Here is an 18603-nt window from a genome sequence, read left to right as displayed (position 1 = left end):
CATTGGGGCTTGTCCTGTCACCTGGAGATTCTGAGCACATATTTAGAGTTTGCAGAAGTAGAAACAAAAGTAACCCTTTTATCTCCTCAGAGGAAGCTGGCCCTTCCACTGAGTACAGGAGCCGGAGACAATGTAACCTTCCCTGAGAAGATACTCTTTGGGGTAGGAGGCAGCTGTCTAGACGTGGCACCACTGAATGCACCCTAGCAAATCAGGAAAATCTCTTTTTCCTTTTTTTTCTTTTTTTCTGAGACAGAGTCTTGCTCTGTCGCCCAGGCTGGAATGCAGTGGCGCGATCTCGACTAACTGCAAGCTCCACCTCCCGGGTTCACACCATTCTCCTGCCTCAGCCTCCGGAGTAGCTGGGACTGACTATAGGCGCCCGCCACCACATCCGGCTAATTTTTTTGCATTTTTAGTAGAGACGAGGTTTACACCGTGTTAGCCAGGATGGTCTCGATCTCCTGACCTCGTGATCCTCTCGTCTCGGCCTCCCAAAGTGCTGGGATTACAGGCATGAGCCACCGTGCCCGGCCATCTCTTTTTCCTTAAAATGCTCAACCGGTGTGTGCAGAACTCCCCCTTGCCTCAGCAACTGGGAGGAGTGCCTTGAAATGGCAGCGTGGGTCAGGAGCTGGGGCTCTGGGTCTAAGTGCCAGGTTGGCCATCTGCAGGAAGGAGCAGCAGCAAGATTCTCTACTGAGCTGGGCCCTGCTTTCCTCACCCGGTGGGGAATGTCTTTCAGCCGCGGGAGGAGGTTATTTGTGACTGCCATCTTCTTCTCTTCTCTTCTTTTTTTTCAAAAAAAAAAAAAAAAAATCTTTGTGAGAAAAACCCCACCGTTCCACTTGTTTTCTCCAGCCGTTTTGTTAGTTGAGGTGTTTGCATGCTGAGCAACACACACTAATATTTTCCTCCTCGTCAAAACATTAATTATCCCACCCAGGAACCTTTCTCTTGGATGTTTTTTCTTTACCACCCCTTAAGCTGTTGGGCACCAAGCGATTCCTGTATTTCCCATCATCTCAGCAAGCTGACTGTGATTTTTAAGGAGAGAGAGGCCCCCTTGGCTGGGTGCGGACCCTCCTTTGTGCTCTGTGGCACCCAGTAGTCAGGATGCAGTACTCAGGAGAGCTCCTGTCCCCCTGCTTCTCACTGTATGTGCGAACCATCTGTTTACATCTCTTGTCGTCTCCCACGAGGCTGTGAACGTCCTCATGTCTGTATTCCCGACACCCAGGACAGTGCCTGGCACAGAATAGTGGCCCTACAAATGTTTGCTGCACAAGCACATAAATGAATGAAAATGAAGATAGAATAATAAACACGCAGTAGGAGGAGTCAGGGTTCAAATCAGCCCCCCTGGTTGGGCCCCGCCCCCCGGCCTCCGTCTCTTGCCTGTTCATAGAGGGAGCAGTTGTAAGCACAAGTTGGGTCCTTTGCTCTCCCTAGCACTTGGGAAGCCCCATCCTCTCTCCCTGCTTGAGGCCATTCTCAGCTGCCAGACAGCCAGTGTGTTCAGGGGGAGCCCAGTTTCCTCCTCCCTGGTCTCCCCTTGGTTGAGAGTAAGATGGGACAGCAGGGAGAATTCAGAACTTTGGAGTCTGGAAATTAGGGAGGCTCCAGGGAACAAATGCAGAGCTCGACAGCACCTTAGCAATCATTGGAGCCAGCTCCTCCCCTCCTCCCGCTTCAAAGACAAGCCTCCCAGAGGGCTGAGATGTCTGGTTCATGGTCACCTACAGGTGAGAAGTGGGGCTGGGATTCAGGCCCTGGGCAGTTGTCAAGAAACAAGAGCCTCCTAATTAATTCTGAGTACAGGGCCTTTCTAGTCCCTCCTGCTACCGTGTTCTGTGCCACAGTGAGGAGGGCATGGCCTCATCATCTCCCTGTGTGCAGCGCAAACTCCTTTCATCTCCCTTTCAGCTCATTTGATCCCCACAGTGCTCTTCTGAAGTAGGCAGAGTGATGATTTCTCCATTTTGCAGATGAGGAATTTGTGGTGCAGAAAGCGTAACGGAGCTGCCTAAGGTAGCAGAGCTGTCCAGCGGTAGAGTTAGGGCTGCAGTCCTGCATCCAGAGCCCTGTGCCTGCACCCACCACATGCTCTTTCCAGGTCAGATCTCTCTGCTGCTCTGCCCCTTCCCACTAGGAGCCTGAGCATCTGATTCGACTTGGCTCCAACAGAGATACCAGATGTCCTGTAGTCAAGACCAGAGCCCAGGATCCCTCCTTCCCAGCTATGGCCAGGACTCTGCAGACAGTGGACCTCTCCATGAAGGCCCAGAGCTTTCATCCCTAGGCCCAGGGGCTGAAGGGCTGGCGAGTCTTCGTTGTTGAGATTAAAGCCCTTCTCCAACTGGATAACATTTAAAATGAAACCTCCCCGTTGCATTTGTCCTGCTCAGTTTTGGAAAGTGGGCAGGTAGCTCACGAGAGGGTTCTCGTTCAACCCCTGCCTGGCCTTACCACCCCCTTCTTTGGCCCTAAAATCAAGTGAGCTATTCTTTAGCAAGGGTGAGACACTGGGCACTGGCTTGGTCCACTTCGAAAGGGTAGAAGGGGGCTCCTAGGAATGTATGAGCGATCTAGCCACTTCCCTCCCCATTCTGCATGCCGTACTGTCCTCCGTGTGTGCTTTAGAGAAAGGCAATGGTATGGCTGTTCCATGCAAATGTGTTTTCTCAAAGACATGACTTTTGTACCATAAGCTGTTTCCATCTAGGACCTATTTCTGTGGGATGGTCTGAGGGTGAAGCTAAGGAGAGAAGGCATATGTGAATTTATTTTGTTTATCTGAACATCTGTGTTTGGCCAGCCCCACCCCTACAATGTAAGCTAAAATGCTATATAATAGGTTTATGTATGTACCTATAATGCCAAAGGTCATGGTTGAATCCTGCGACTAGGTAGAGTTTACCTGTCAATTGGCTAAATCGGAGACCCATATGTTTCATAGTCAAGGAGATTCTGCAGCATAAATGGCTGGCCCAGGGGCCACTGGCCTGTATGCATCACTGCCCTGCTCATAAACCTCATGGCTCCCCACTGGCAAATGTTGAGTCCACCTTCCTCAACCTGTATTCAAGGCCTGCCATCATCTTCCTCCTGCCAGACTGGCCTTCAGGTCCTGTGCCTTGGCAGGTGAGCTTTTCCCCTCCCTCCCTTCTCTCTCTCTCTCTCTCTTCCTCCTTCCCTCCCTGTCTCCCTTTCTTCCTCCCTTTAAAGAGCACCAGACACTGTTTTAAGTGCAGGGGACACAGTCACTAAGTGCGGTGGACAAGACACAGGAGGCTTTAGCTTAGTTGCAGAGGTGGAGACAAAAGAAAACAGATATTCAAATAAACAAGATAAATTCAGATAAGTGCTATGAATACAATAAAACAAGATGATGTGCTACAGCAGGGGTTCCCCCACCGCCCATGCTCCTCAACGTTAGATTCTCAAAGGATGTGAACCCTATTGCGAATTGCGCACTCCTTATGAGAATCTAATTCCTGATGATCTGAGGTGGTACAGTTTCATCTTCAAACCATCTGCTTCCTGCCCTCCCATCCGTGGAAACATTGTCTTTCATGAAACTGGTTCCTGGTGCTAGAGAGCTTTGTGGGTAGGAGTGAGGCTGAATTCTCCCTACCCCCACGGCCTTCACAGGTAAATGCTGCCCATTGGTCAAAGCCTGCCCACATGTCACCTCTTCCAGGAAGCCTGCCTGCCTTCTCAGCTTGGCAGTGTTCTCTCCCACCACTGGACTCCAGAGCACTTTATTCCGCTCCCTTGCAGGGTGTGGAGTGGCTTGTAGCACAGTCCATGATCATCCTTGCTGCTGGGCTGTAAGTTCCTTAAGGGTGGAGAAAGCACCTCTTTCATCCCCTGCCTCCCACTTCCCCGGCACTTCCCTGGCACAGAGTAGCTGGTTAATAAGAGTTCGCTGAGAAAATGTGCAAGGATCTCTCCTACCTCAGAGGGCAAAGAGCAGCCAGGGCCCATCCCCAGGGTCATCTGCTGAGAAGAGGCCACTTTTCTCCCTGGAGAGGGACAGAGGAAGGGGTATAGTTGAATGGGAGAATTTATGCCCAGGGCAGGAGGTGGTGGGTGGGTTCAACTCACCAAGGTAATCCTGTTGGACAGGAACACCTCACACTCTTCTAAACCTTTACAGACTTTGCTTTGATGAGAGGCCTCAGAAGAGTGTCATGCCCCTTCCTTGGCTTGGGGAAGTCTGGGCCTGTGTAGGGGCGTGGGGTGAGGTGGGGTCGGTGTGCATTGTGCCAGGGTGTATGGCTCAGAGCATGTGTGCAGTGAGGTGTTTGTGAGGTGTCTGTGACTGTGGTCCTAGAACTGTGGGCATAGGATGTGTGAGAGAACAAGTGAGTGCGTATGTGAATGTGGTGGTGAGGTGCGTGCAGGGTGGCTGGTTTGTGTAGTGTCTTTGTGTGTTTGGATGTTGAGTGGTGGGCTGGTGGTGGTGGGGGTGTGTGTGCATCTGTGGTACAGCCCGTGGGGTTGGGGGACAGGGAAGGGTGGAGCAGCAGTGGCCTGGGCTCTGGGGGGCCAGCATCCGTGGTGTTAGGGCTCAGAAAACGATATCCACAAAGATGGCACTTTGACACGCTGAACTGAAGAAGCAGCCTCCAGGTCTCTCTGACCTACCTCCCACAAAAGCCCCTGTCTCTCCCAAAGCACAGGATGAGGCTGTCTTCTGAAGCTCCCATATCGAACTGGAAACTGGACTCCCAAGCAGGAGCAGAATTGCCTTCGATCCCTCTCCTGAAATTTCATTAATCAGAGGAGATGAAAACTCCTACCACAGAGGAAGAGACTGATTATGAAACACCACATCTAGAGCCCAAACTGTGTCTCAAACTATTGTTTGTTCTCTGGTCCCATTCAGTTTCCAAAAAGAATCATTCACAAGATAATGCCTGCCTCCTGGCTCCATTCATCCCCCACCATAAAATTATTTATGCCTGTAACCCCTTGTTTCCTTCCACTATAAAGAAGGGTTTACAAACACCTGGACCTCTCTGGGTTACTGGGTAATCATTCTCCCGCCATACCCCTGTGCTATGCATGTTAAATAACATCCGTTTACCTCTTTTTTCTATTAATCTGCTTTTTGTCAGCTCACTTTCTGCAAACCTTCAGAGGGTGAAGGGGGAAGCTTTCCTTCTTTGCCCCTACACTGGCAACTGGGACTTCACTTTCCCAGCTGCTAGCTGGGGCCTTAGAGAGGACCCCACAACTGGAAGCCATCACAGCTCTTCCCCCACCCTGCTGGCCTGTGGGGGATGCTGTTGCCTCTTCAGCTCCCCTCTGACTGTGGTCCCTCTGTTTTGAAGCCCTAGCCTCAAGCCCCATCCCCACTCTCTTTCCTACTACCAAGAGCAGATACCAAAATATTTCTGCGTTTCCTCTGGAAAAATCCTGGGAGGTCTGTTTATGGCTGCAGCAAAGCGGCACACATCTGTGCACAGTTGAGCTGGGACAGCTGGAAACTCAGGCACTGGAGTTTGCTGGAATTCGGAGCACGTTGGTGTACACAGTGCCTGCCCCCCACCTACCCACCCAACGTGCCTCCCCATCTCTGCACGAGTGTCCCACCAGAGTCAGTTCTTGTTTCTATGAATAACCTTTCCCTGGCCCCTGCACAAACACACCCACATACGCAGACACACTCCTGCACACAGCCGATTTCAGTAGGACACACAGAGACAGAGAAAGGGACACATGGCACACAGATATGCCAGCACATTCTGAGAACAAACTCAAGCATGGTTCCTCAGGTCTAGAGGCCCACAGACACACACAGGCACCCTCCCGCTTCACTGGGGCACACCCTTGACCTGTCACCCACCAGTAACACCTACATACACCAGCAGACACGCAGGACAACGCATGCTGACTCAGCACACCCACACATAAACATGCAACACACACAGAAGGTGTGATTCACCTCCAGCCACCTACAGAAACCCACTCCCAGCCAGTCGGGGCCCGCCACCTAACCTCAGGCGAGGACTACCCTCCCCTAGGAGACCTGGGGACTCCTGAGCCAGGGAATGTCCCTGTTCTTTCCCATTGCCTGCCCTGTCCCTGACCCTGGCTGCCCTCTCAACTCTACCATGTGCTGTCTCTGTCAGGCAGGCCAGGGAACCTGAGTTCCCCCAGTCCTGACCTGCCTCTTCCTTGCCTTCTGTTCCTGTACCCCACATCTTTCCAGAGGCCTAGAAAGCTCTAGGGCTACTTATCTCATGGCCCTCCCCGCTGCCAGGAACTCTTCTGCCCGGTGGCTGACACCCCTTCTGCCTCCCTCAATCCTTCAGGGCTGCTCTTGGATCTGAAGTCTCTTCTTCCTCAGCCCCAGGCCCCCCAGATTCCCACAAGGCTCCCTGATGGGGAAAGAAATGTACTCTTCAGGACAGATCGGGGAGGAGCAGGCAGATGAAGGGAGACAGGAAGAAGGGGAGAGAGAAAGTGGAAGGAAACAAAATGAACAGATATTTCCTAAGGCCTAGGAAGGAAGGAGGGGCAGATTGAGTGCAGCTGTAGGATGCCCAGGGGAGCAGGTGTCTGTGGGGAGCAGGGACAGAGCTGGGCCACCTCAGACCCCCTTGCTTTGCTGGGCACCCATTTTAAGGGCTTACTTGGCCCACATGAGGACAAGGCCTCTCTAGCAATTTATCCCAAACTCCTGATCTTCTCAGGCCAGACCGGGATTCTCCAGGGCTCTTGGAGTGGGGAGTTCTAGGCCTCCTCTTTAGCCCCCTCCATCCATAATTTCCAACCTCACAAGCCTTCCCAATCCCCCTTGGGGCTCTTCCTCTGGATAGGAGCCCAGTCTGCATGCAGCCCCTGCCTCCCCTCAGCTCTTCCCACCCCCCACTTCTTTCCAAGCTGGAACATCACAGCTATTCTCAGCTTTCTGTCCATATTCTGTGGACAATCGTGGAATTTTTTAACCCAATCTTGGGTTAGGAACACCCTCCAAACTCTACCGGAAGCCTCAAAGCATTTTCCTTCATATTTATGAGATCTGGGGCAGGTTTCTTTAAGTCTTTGCAACTTGGTTTCCTCAATGTAACATGGAAACACCCAGCTACTAGCACGGCTGTGAGCTTGGTCTCTGCAGAGCACCCAGCCCAGGGCCTGATGTTTAGCAGGGGGCCCTTGATAAATTTAAATTCCCTTCTCCTTCCCCCACTTTTCCCTTTTACTTTGCTACACACTATTTAAGCCAGGAGAGATCAAACTGACCCCATTGCCCTGGGACAAAGGAATGATGGCCTCAATTCAAGAGCAAAGTACAGGAGTTTTTGATTAACTCATAAACACTCCCGACTTCCAGCAGCCCAGCTGCTGTGGGGTGGGGTGGGAAAGGGAGGGGAGGGGAGGTTGTTGAGGGGACATGCAGGAAAGAGATTAGGAAATTCAGAACAGGAGGACACAAGGGCAGGGGAATGCTGAGGCCAAGGCCTTCTCCCACCACCTGCCTCCTGCGGGAGTGATTCCACAGTGCAGAGGGAGAGCCATTTGGAGGTCCGGCACCCGCTCTGCCCATGCCTATGCTTCAGGCTCTGTGAGAAGGCTGGACTCCTTCTGGAACTTCAGGACCTTGGATGCTCCCCTCCTCTACTCCTGCCTCCCTTCCCCCAGCCCTGGGATGTGTCAGATGTGTGTTTTCTCCTGGACTCAGCTGAAGCAAGGTCAGCCCAGCTTTCAAGGGGAGGAGCTTCCACACTCTAGGTCAGTGCTCCCGCGGACCAGGGACTTGACCAGAGAGCAGAGAGCACAGGGTGGGGTGGGGGGTGGGAGGACAGAGCACAGGGAGCACTGGGCTCCCTCCAGAATCCCAGGGGTGCTCACATCCAGAGGGTCTCCCAGGAATCACGGAACACCCCCTCTGCCTCCATGCCAAAGGGATCCCAACTCATCCCAGGAAGAAGCCCAAATCTTTGTGCCATGGGGACCAAACATTCCACATGGTGGCTGTCCTTATGGTTTGCATGGTCATTCTGATTTCTAACCCGAATCTTTCCTGCATCGCTAATGGATCCTGTAGGTTCCAAGGAGTTAGTCATGATATCAAGTAAGCAGTTTGTTTCCCCTGAGGATGAGCCAAATTTTGGGAAGATTCTCAGCTGCCTGTCTCCACCCTCCTTCATCCAACTCACCACCCCAACCCTGTCCTCCTCCCCACCCGGACACGTGGGAAAATGCCCTGTTAGCCCTTCCAGTCATGTGAATGAGGCCACGATTCAAAGGCAGTGGGCAAGAAGGAGGCCACAGGGAGCGGCCAGAAAGAAGCAGCCCTTTGTGCTAGACAGGGGTCCTTGGGGGATGAGTGCATTTTTGGCGTATTTAGAAATATTTCTTTTTTATAATGAGCAGCAGAGGAGGAAAGGGGAGGGAGGGAGAAGCAGAGAGGCCAAGGCAGGACTTGGAAAAAGAGGCTGGAGCAGTGGTGAGGGCTGGGAAGGGAGGTTACAAGAGCGAAAGGAGAAACAGACAGGAGCCAAACGGTAAGAAGTGGGGACAGAGAGGGAGAAGCAGGACGGTTCTGAAGGCAGATGGAGATAGTGACGACACAGGTGCCTGCCACTATGCCCAGCTAATTTTTGTATTTTTAATAGAGACAGGGTTTCACCATGTTGGCCAGGCTGGTCTCAAAATCCCGACCTCAGGTGATCCTCCTGCCTCAGCCTCCCAAAGTGCTGAGATTATAGGCATGAGCCACCATGCCCAGCTGTCATTCTGATTTCTAACCTAAATCTTTTCGGCATATCTCATAGCCAGAGTTCTGGCTGGCGGCCCAGGAAACACCTCTCCTCCTCAGTCATTTGTAGAGTAGATATCAGTGATAGCTCTCCGGAGCCCCCATCCTCTCCCGGCCTGTTTTCCACTTGGCATGCTGTGTGGTGAGCCCTCCATTCACAGGCTTGTTTCCCCCAGGCACTGCCTTTACTGGCCTCAGAAAGCCTGACACCTGGCCCTGGCTGGAATACTCAGGTCCGTGTATTTACAAACATGGTTAGAGCATCAGCTCCGTGCCTGGAGTGTGCAAGGACCTGGGGAACCAGATATAGTCCCTCTCTCATGGAGCTGACCTAGCTGGGGAAATGGATGAGCGAATCAATGATTATACTGCATGATGATGGGGATGATGGCAGGGGCCATGGAACACAGTGGGGCTCTAGAGTGAAGGGTCTGGGGAGGTGGGGCGCAGGGTGGCAAATCCAGGAGGGCCTCTTGGAGGACATGGGGACATACTGAGTCCTGAAGAAAGGGAGATCTCATCTCTATCAAATTCTAGTGGGTTCAGGCTTGCTAGTCTCCTTTCCCCACTCTTGCCACCCATTTTTGGGAAAAATAACAATAATTCATCAATCATTAATTCATCAGAAAAATACTTATTACCTATGTAACATGCCAGGCATTGTGCTAGTGTCTAGAAATTCAACGATGATGAAGACCTAGTCACTGCCTCCCTGAAGCTCCCAGCCAAGTGAGAGAGCTGACAAGCAGGCAAGCAGTGAGCCCCTGGAAACCATGTGGAGTCTGTGCCAGGGCTCTCGGAGTGCACAGAACCCCCTGTGAGCAACCAGCCTTCTCACTTGACACTCCTTCCCTGAACCCAAGGAAGAGGAGCCATCCTTGCCATTTGACAGAGGCTGCTGGCTTGCCCAAGGTTCTAGGGCAAGTACCTAGGGGACCCGCCACCTCTCCTCAGTTCTCAGACTCGAAGCCCCTGCTCTTGTGTCCTCCTAGCCTGGTCTTGCAGGAGAAAGAGGCTGAATGAAGGTGGGCTTGTTGCCTGGGGGCTGACTGCTCACGAGCAGGCTCCTGGGTGACCCTGCAGAAAGTTGGAACAGTGTCCTTCCTCTCAGGCTGCAGGTCAAAGATCTGGTTCCCTTGCTTCTCTGGCTTCTCCCAGTAGGTGGGGCTGTGGGAAAGGCTGGGAAGGTCAAGGGCCTCTGGAGTACTCTAGGCCCCTGGGCTTAGCCTGGCTGAATGGTTCTCCTCTACTTCCTACCTTCTCCCTCCTCCTGCCACATCCTCCCCAGCCTCCTTACCTTCCTCCTCCTCCTCCTCATCTTTCCTGTGTCGGCCTCTTCTCCTTCCCCATTACTTCTCTTTCTCCAGTTTTCCTCCTCTTCCTCCTCTCCCCTTCCCTTCCTTTCCATTTTCTCCCCCACCTCCCCTCTTCCCTCCTCCTCTTTCTCCTTTTCTCCTTCGAACTAATTGCTTAAGGGGTGAAGACCAGGTCGACTTGTGAAAACCCTGATCCATCGCCATGGTGATGCTCATTCAAACTGAGTTCAAAGGAAATTGTTCCAGTTAAAACTAACAAGCTGGAGCCGGGGGCCCCAGGAAGGACCAGTGCCAGGAGGAGCAAGCCCTGCACCCAGAAAACTAGCAAAAACAAGCCCACGGGTCGCTTATACTCTGTGTCTTCTCTGCAACCTTCAGATGGGCCCAACTAAAAGGGAACCTGAGAGGTCCTTGCAGGGAGCCCCCTGCCTCTGGGCCAGACTCCACCCAAGCCACTTCAAACAACAGAAAGGCCTGCACCTCCTCTGTGGTAAAGCCCTCCACTACCATCACTGCACAGTCTCCCTCACGCTAGGGTGCTGGTCTTTAACCACCCATGCTTTTGGAGACTTCTTCACGGTTTACACAAACACTTCCCATTGCTTTCGAATACACGTGGATTTGAAAGTACCAAGAGGAAAGGAACAAGAATGGCTGAGGCACCTGCCCCCTACCTAGGTGTTGTCCTAAGACTTCATACATGTTCACGCAACCCACCAATGCCATTATTATCTCCACTTGGCGAGTTTCCAAGGATGAGAAAGCGCCCAGTGGAAGAAACTGCTTAGAGCTTGATTTGAGCTCCACTAGGTCAGGCTGGTTTAGTTTGACCTCCACTAGGTCAGGAATGACAGGGTAGGCCTTGAATTGGGGGGAGATGGCTAAAACTGGAAAGAGGAAGGGTCTTGGTTCCAAAGTTCAAGTGAGTTGTCTTCTGTGCTTTGAGTTAACCCGATCGCACTTGCTTCCCTGGCCCTCACAGCATCCTGCCTGTACCGACTCCCAGCTCAGCACAGGCCACTTTCAGCCCAGTGGCTGCAGATGGTTCCTCTCTATTGTGTGGGCAAGGACCAGGACTTCTTTGTCCATAGCCCAGGACCTGGCTCAGAGTGGGCTCTGGCTGTTAATTACATGTCCGAATGCTGAATGCTGAATGGAAACACTAGTCCCTTGGGAGCTGGAAGATTTGAGGTCCCCCAGGTCAAGAGAACCCGAGGAGTTAGTATAATGGATGTACCTGAGGGCAGCAGGAGGAGAATGTCCTGGAGGACCTTGTGGTGCTGATGTGGTGGCAGGGGCCAGCCCGGGGACCCTCTTCCTTAGGAGCTCTCACCTCTGCCTCATTCCCTCTCAGCATCCCTTTCTTGGTTGTTGTTTTAAATCCTGAAATATCTAGTGATCCTTCCAGGTACTAATAAGACACTAGTCTAGCAGCAAAAGAAATTCCTTGAAGGCGAAGACCGTGTCTGTAGTTCTATGGTGCCCCTGCAATGCAAAGTGCAGTGCTACGGAGCTCATGGGGGAGCTTCACAGGTACATGAGTGAGTGATCTGGGGTCTGGGTGCCCATGGGAGGGGCTCTGGGAGCCTACAGGTTTCAGATCTGCTCTTTCCTCAAATGTACTGTGAGACCTTGGGAAATCTCCTTGCCTCTTTGTTCCTGGGTTACTTCACGCGTAACCAAGGATGCTCTTGGATGAGCCATCCTGCTCCCCCAGACACATCAAGAGCAGAGTCATGCAGCTATGATGCATGATCGCAGCTCCTCCAGCATCAAGGACCTCAGCACCTCCCTCCTCTCCAGGGATGGGGACCTCTGGTGGTGACTGAGGTTCCTGCCTGACTCTCTGGGACCATCCGCTGCCCCTCCGTCCCCCCATTTCCACCCCCCCAATCACCTGCCCCTCCAAAGTTCGATGTGTCTGGATGACTGAGGTGAAATCCAGCCAGAAGGGAGGAAGTGACTCAGCCCTTGTTGGGGTGGGGGCACTGGAGAAGGCCCAGGGCCAGCCTCCCACTCCCAGGACAGCTTGCGCTGCTTTGTACTCAACCCCAGCCTTTCATCCCGGCAGCTTAAAGCCCCTTTCAAGCTGGAAGCAGTCCTGGGAGCTGGGTCATTGTCTCAATTAACAGGAGAAAGCTGGGGCCCAGGCTGGGTGGAGGCAACTTTCCCCTGAATTAGGCCTTGAGTCAGATGCCCAGGAAACCCAGGACTTCCTCGCAAGCCAATTCCCCCAGGCTCCTGCCCCAAGCTCTGGGCTGCAGGGGCCCGTTGCAGAGGAAGTGAGAGCTGTGTCCTTGACTGTCACTCCCTGTAGAGGAAATCAGGGTCCTGCACAGGACCCCGAGGGTGTACTAGCTGGGCTGGAATTTCCCAGGGGGCCATTCAGTGGGTCCCCCTGACATTGTTGTTACTTTTGGGGATCCTGAATAGGCTATGCATTCCCAAGTGGAGAGAGGGGAACAAGGTGAGTGAACAGATTCTAGTAATAGACCCAGACAGCCTTGGGGACCCTGAGCTGTTATAGCCAGCACACCCCACTGAGTTTCTCTCCCTGTCACTGTTAAAATATTCATCTGGGCTGGGTGCGGTGTTCCGCACGCCTGTAATCCGAGCACTTTGGAAGGCTGAGGCGGGTGTTCGAGACCAGCCTGACCAACATGGGGAAACCCTGTCTCTACTAAAAATTCAAAATTAGCTGGGCATGGTGGCACATGCCTGTAATCCCAGCTACTCGGGAGGCTGAGGCAGGAGAATTGCTTGAACCCGGGAGGCAGAGGTTGCAGTGAGTCGAGATTGTGCCATTGCACTCCAGCCTAGGCAACAAGAGCGAAACTCCATCTCAAAAAAAAAAAAAATCTGTAAATCATCTGTAGCCAATCATTTAATAACTGCTGAGGCTCTTGTGTACCTGGCCTGAAGCAAACAGATCACAGTTCTAAATCCTGGCTCAGTTGCTGCCTGGCTGTGCAATCTTGGGTAATTGCTTTAACTTCTCGGAACTTCAAGTGCCTTGAAGCTCCTTGGCTCAGCGTCTAGAATATAGGAGATTCCATCCCCACTAATATTGCATAGAAGATGAGAATTACAGAGCACAGGGGCTGGCGGGAATCTTCTTCGCTTCTCTTAAGGAACAATGCACAGGGAGGTCATGGAATGCTTCAGGTCACACAGCCAGGAGTAGGATGCAGGTTGCCACGGAGGAGCCTTCAAAGGGTGTCTGTTCCTGCCCTTCTAGGCTTGGATGAGGCAGCTCCCCGCTTGCTGAGTCAGGGAGGAGAAAGGCTGGAATAAGAAGGAGTGTGAGGGTGGGGTGTTGTAGGGAAGTCGGGGGCAGAAGAAAATCCAAGATATTGTGCAAAGAAGAGTGGGAGTAGGGGAGGGTCTGATTTAATGAGGCAGCAAGGAGGAGAGGGGCTGGCTCCCCCAACAGAGACTGCCGGCCCCTGTGGTGATGCTCCATGTGGTGGGGATCAAAGCTGCCCTGGGAACACGGTAACAGTGCTGGGCCACTAACGCTGGAGCTTCCCAGGGGCCTGCTTGATGTAGCTGCCTCTGTTTCCTTCCCAGCTCATCACCCACGCTTATTTCTGAAGGGGCCTGTTCCAGCCCAATCGCCTTCTCCACACCTCCAGCTTGGGTTGCTGACTCAGTCCACTGAATTGATGTCCAGGGGCACCTGTGGCTGCAGACTGTCCATCTCATCAATGCTCAGCTTCCCTCTCTGGCCCTTGGTGGCTACCACCATCTCCACCTCCTTTTGTTCTCTTGCAGAGCTCTAGGCTCAGCTCAGCTTATTTGCTCAACAACCTCAGACTCTCAGTTTTGCCCTTGGCCTTGGCATTGGTCAGTAAAGTGAATGCAGTGGGCCTGGCCCTTTCCCCTCCCTGGACCTTTTCAAATCTCAGTTCTGGGTTGACATATCCAGGCCCTCCATTAGCCTCCGTAAGTGTGAGGCCCCTCTCTCTCAGCTGCTGTTTCTGCAGTGCGCCATTGAGAGGCCCAGCTCAGGCCAGAAGGCCCAGGCCTGTCTCAGGTTTACCCATCCACGGGGCTTTGGTTCTGGCACAGAAACAAGCTAAGGGTGAAGAGATCAGCATGGCTGAATAGAGGCAACTGAGAGTCCTCTGGGCAAATCTGGAGGATGCATTAGGGTGGTGATGGGTGGAAAGGATTCTTAAGAGGGAGGGAAACTGGGCCTGGTATCAAAATCGTAAGGAGAAAAGAATGTGACCTTTCTTCTGGGGTTTGTGAATGCTGGAGAATGGTTTCCTCAATGTGACTTCTAAGATGGTTATCTGAGGGTCTCAAACTCTTTCCCCTTAGGGCTTTTCTGCCTCCCACTGGGCACGTCCCCCAGTCCTGTCTCCTCCAGTCTCTAGCTCAACATTTCACTTCAGCTTTTTGAGGTCTTTGGATGGGTATTAATTCCCTCGCTTCTCAGATGAAGAAAAAAGGAGACTTATAGAGATCTGGTGATTTACTTAGAGACTCACAGCAGTAATGTTAGAGCCAGGAAACTAACCAGGTCCACCTGGCTCCAGAGCCTATGCTGGTTCCATTACACCCTCATACAGACGTGTGTGGGGGGTGTGTGTGTGTGTGCATGCATGTGTGCACATGTGTGTGCATGCAGTTTCTGTATCGAGTATGTGATTTCCCAGAAATCTTTAGAGAATTGTTTGATGGTCTCTCTTCCTTCCTTCCTTCCCTCCCTCCCTCCCTCCCTCCCTCTTCCTTCCTTCCTTCCTTCCCTACCTCCCTCCCTCCCTCTCCTTCCTTCCTTCCCTCCCTCTCCTTCCTTCCATCCTTCCTTCCTCCCTCTCCTTCCTTCCTTCCTTGCTTCCTTCCCTCCCTCCCGCTCCTTCCTTCCTTCCTTTCTTCCTTCCTTCCTCTTCCCCTTCCTCCTCTTCTCTCTCTCCCTAGATTATACAATGAGCTATCTTTGTTCATGATGTGGTTTCTTTCCAAGCTTTAGAGGATCAGAAGTGCTGGCCTTTGACTCTCTGCAGCTTCAGAACTCCAGCTTCTAGCCCTGTCTGGCGAAGAGGAAAGTGGTTTTATAACTCTCAGCTGGTGTAGTAGCAGTCTCAGTACCAATATGACTTCTAGGTGAAATATATACATGTCTTAAAGGGGTAAAGTGGAGAAGCCAGAAGGGTCAGGGCACCTGTGTTCTAGGCTTTACTCAGCCTTTTATCAATTATATGACCTTGGACAAGTCTCCAAATTTTAGCTTCCTTACTGTGTGATGGAGACAACGATGCTATCAGCCTCCTAAAGTTGGATTAGAAGACACAATGTGCATGAACACATTGGGTAAACTACAAAGGATCAAGTCATGCATAAATGTCAACTGGGGGAATAAAACTATTGGACGCATCCCCCACTAGCGTTTCAATGGGACATCATGAGAATAGCATATGCTCCACACCCCTGTCAGAGACAGGACCTAGTTGGATGGATCATTCTCTGTGATAATTCTTATGGCAGAATGAACTCACAGGCAGCCTCCCTACCTTTCATCCTGGGGATGTTAGGAATTAGTCTGACTACCATTAGTCATTCCAGATGCTGAGAACAGTGAACAACCGACATGGTGACACTTCTACTGTAAGCCAAGCTCAGGAACGGGTGATGCTCCTTAGATGAATTAATGCTGGGGCTATCGTTTTATAAGGGGCAGGGTCAAAGACAAGCTCAGAAAGATAGCCCTTCTTCATAAGAGACCAGATAATTGGTGCTGAGAAAAAAACTAGTGCTCATGATGGATGGAGACAGGCTTGCTTCTAGGCTACTGAGGACATCGACCACAGCTCTCCCATGGGAGACTAAAAGGGTTCCATCACACTGATGCCAGCTAGGCCATCAATAAGGGGGCTTTCTGTGGGAAGGGATGGGGCAGGGACACTGGTCCAGGCAACCAGAAAGAAGGGACTTTAGGAAAAGGGTAGGAAGTCAAAGAGAGAGACCAAGAGGTCTGGAGAAGAATGGGACAGAAGTCTATCTCAAGGTCAATGTCAGGTGGGCTCCTTTCTTTGTTGGTTCTTGGAAGTTAAAAAGTGAACTTTCCACCAGTGTATTACTCTTAAGATCCACCTACTCCTCAAGTGGAATGAACCAATAAGCCTTGTATATCTCCATTTCACTTCTCTATATTTGACCTGGGACACATTCTCCAGGACGAAGGTGTTCAGAAAAGCACAGAACTCTTTCCCCAGTTTCTTTCAGGGGATTTCTCTGAGTAGAATGGAGGAGCCCTGGACTCTGATGGGTGACCGTGTTGAGTCACCATGGTTACTGGCATCAGAAGAGGGCTCCAGGGGCCAGCAGTGGAGATGACCACCCTGCCCCAGTGTGAGAGACTGAGTTTCCTGAGGGCTGTTCACAAGTTAGCGAAAAATAACTTTTTAGAAACCTGAGTAATGACATATTCTCAGGGTCTAGCCACAAATGTTTCTGATTACACATTCTGGCTATAGATACTAATACTTGGGTTGGAAATAGACCCAATAGGTCATCTTGTCCATCCTCCTGCCTCAGGCAGGACTAATGATATATGTTTGTCTTATTCTTCCCCTAGAACTCCAGGGGTCAAAGTACTATATATTCCTCCACTCATCCATCCATCCATCCATCCATCCATCCGTCATTTATTGAAACATGAGTAGGACAGTGGACCTCTCCTTTAACAACTCATGGTATAGTCTTTTCAGAGATTCCAATCCCTAACCAGCAAGAGTAATTTCTGATGTCTAAACTAAATGTCTAATCTAATCCAGTGTCTAATTTCTAACATCTAATCTAATGTCTTCATTTCGTAAATAAAGAGAAGGATAAAACAGGCTCATTCATTCATTCACGCATATGCGAATGCATGCATTCATTCCACAAATACTTCTGAGCATGTTGTCTGTTCCAAGTGAATTGGAAGGCACACCTTTGTTTTGGATATGCCACTTACCTTTCATGTTCACTAGGTACATCCTAAGACTGGGAACTCAATCAGCATTGAAAATGCGGTCAAGAAAAGCTCATATGTAACCACGTATTTGGACAAAATGTAGCTCCTACAACTCCTTCCATTTAAGGATCTCAAAATATCTAAGAGCATGATCATTGCCCAGAGGGAGTGATTGTGTGTTGAGGGTTTCATCCCAGCTGGCATGCGGGCGGCTCCAGAATTCCTAATTCTTTGCCACGAAACTGTTTCCAGAGGAGCAGGTAAGCAAGGCTGGGTTCTTTTGCCTCTGTCTGAACCTGCTCCCCAGCCCTTCCCTTGAGTTCTGTACCCTCTTCCCCCATCTTGGGTCCTTTCAGCTTCCACATCTTCTTGAAGCAAAAGGGGAGAAGGTGGGCTGAGAGTGGGACAGAAATACCCCCTTGAACTCTCAGCCTCTCCTGATTCATCAAAGTGGGGAAGTTGGTTGCTGGAATGAGTGGGGGCGGAGAAGAGAGGGAGAGAGGGCTCTGCAGGCTGGGAATGATCCAGAACCCTCATTAATGTCTGACACCTCCAATAAAAGCTGCAGATTCCCCAAAAGCGATTTTTGAAAATCCTCAACTCTTTGAAGCTTGGTGTTTAACTGCCACTCCTTCCGCGGGCTTAATAGGAAACCAAGCCCCTTGGCTTGTACAAAGGGCATCACCTGGGGTAACACCCCTTTTCCAAGCACTTGAGATCCTCGTATAGGAGCCCTTGAGTCTTCTTGCAGCTGGGCATGACAGGGAGGCCTCAGTCCTTGCAGAATGAAGGGCAGTTTCCCCCAAGGCTTGTGGCTATGATGAAAGCTGAGGCTTATTGGCTGGAGTGGGTCAGAGCTGTGCAAGGGAGCAGGGGCAAGACTTGGAAGGCAGAAGGTGGATTGAGTGCAGAAATGTGGTTACGTCCAAGCAGTTATTTTTCTAGACCGACTTCTTTTTTTTTTTTTTTTTAACTACCTCTCTCCATTTAACTGAAAAAGTGGAACAAATACATATGCTAAAATAGGAATATAATGAAAAGTAAGTCCCTCTTTACCGGAAGCCACCTGTCTCTCAACCTGGAGGCAACTACTATGAACAGAATTTGTGTATCATTCAGAAATTTCTTATGCTTTACATGTACCTTCTTTTCTTGGGCATAAACAGGAACATAGTATCTCCACTGTTCCATATATGACTTGTTTTTAACAATATATCCTGCAGATCCTTATATAAATCGACTGCATTTGTATATGCTTATAAATCTACTTCATTCTTTGCCTGGTGTTATATAGTATGGGTACCACAATTTATTTGCTCCATCCCCTAATGATAGATATTTAGGTTGCTTTCAGTCTTTGTTATTACAAACAAAGCTGCAATGAACAGTCTTGTACAAAGACATCTGTGCTAATATAACTGAGGGGTAGATTTCTAGAAGAGAAATTGCTGCATTTGAGATATGTACCTCGAGTTTGCTAGACGTTGTTTAGGTTGTTTTCTGACTAGCTAAGATTGCATATGAAGTGGTGGAAGAATTGGTTGTCA

General features: G+C 50.9%; 1 long non-coding RNA gene across 1 annotated transcript; it reads right to left on the bottom strand.

The window, feature by feature from the left end:
* Positions 1-3373: 3373 nt before the first annotated feature.
* LOC129393420 (uncharacterized) lies at positions 3374-10115 on the bottom strand. The gene is made up of 3 exons (XR_008620277.1): positions 10074-10115; positions 3961-4028; positions 3374-3841 (listed from the first exon to the last, which is right to left on the bottom strand). It is a non-coding gene; the product is annotated as an uncharacterized LOC129393420 (long non-coding RNA).
* Between the last annotated feature and the right edge of the window lie 8488 nt (positions 10116-18603).

The sequence above is a fragment of the Pan paniscus genome, chromosome 9 (genome assembly GCF_029289425.2).
Source record: "Pan paniscus chromosome 9, NHGRI_mPanPan1-v2.0_pri, whole genome shotgun sequence".
In the NCBI taxonomy this organism is placed as follows: domain Eukaryota; kingdom Metazoa; phylum Chordata; class Mammalia; order Primates; family Hominidae; genus Pan; species Pan paniscus.
This window is presented reverse-complemented; position numbering and strand designations above follow the sequence as displayed.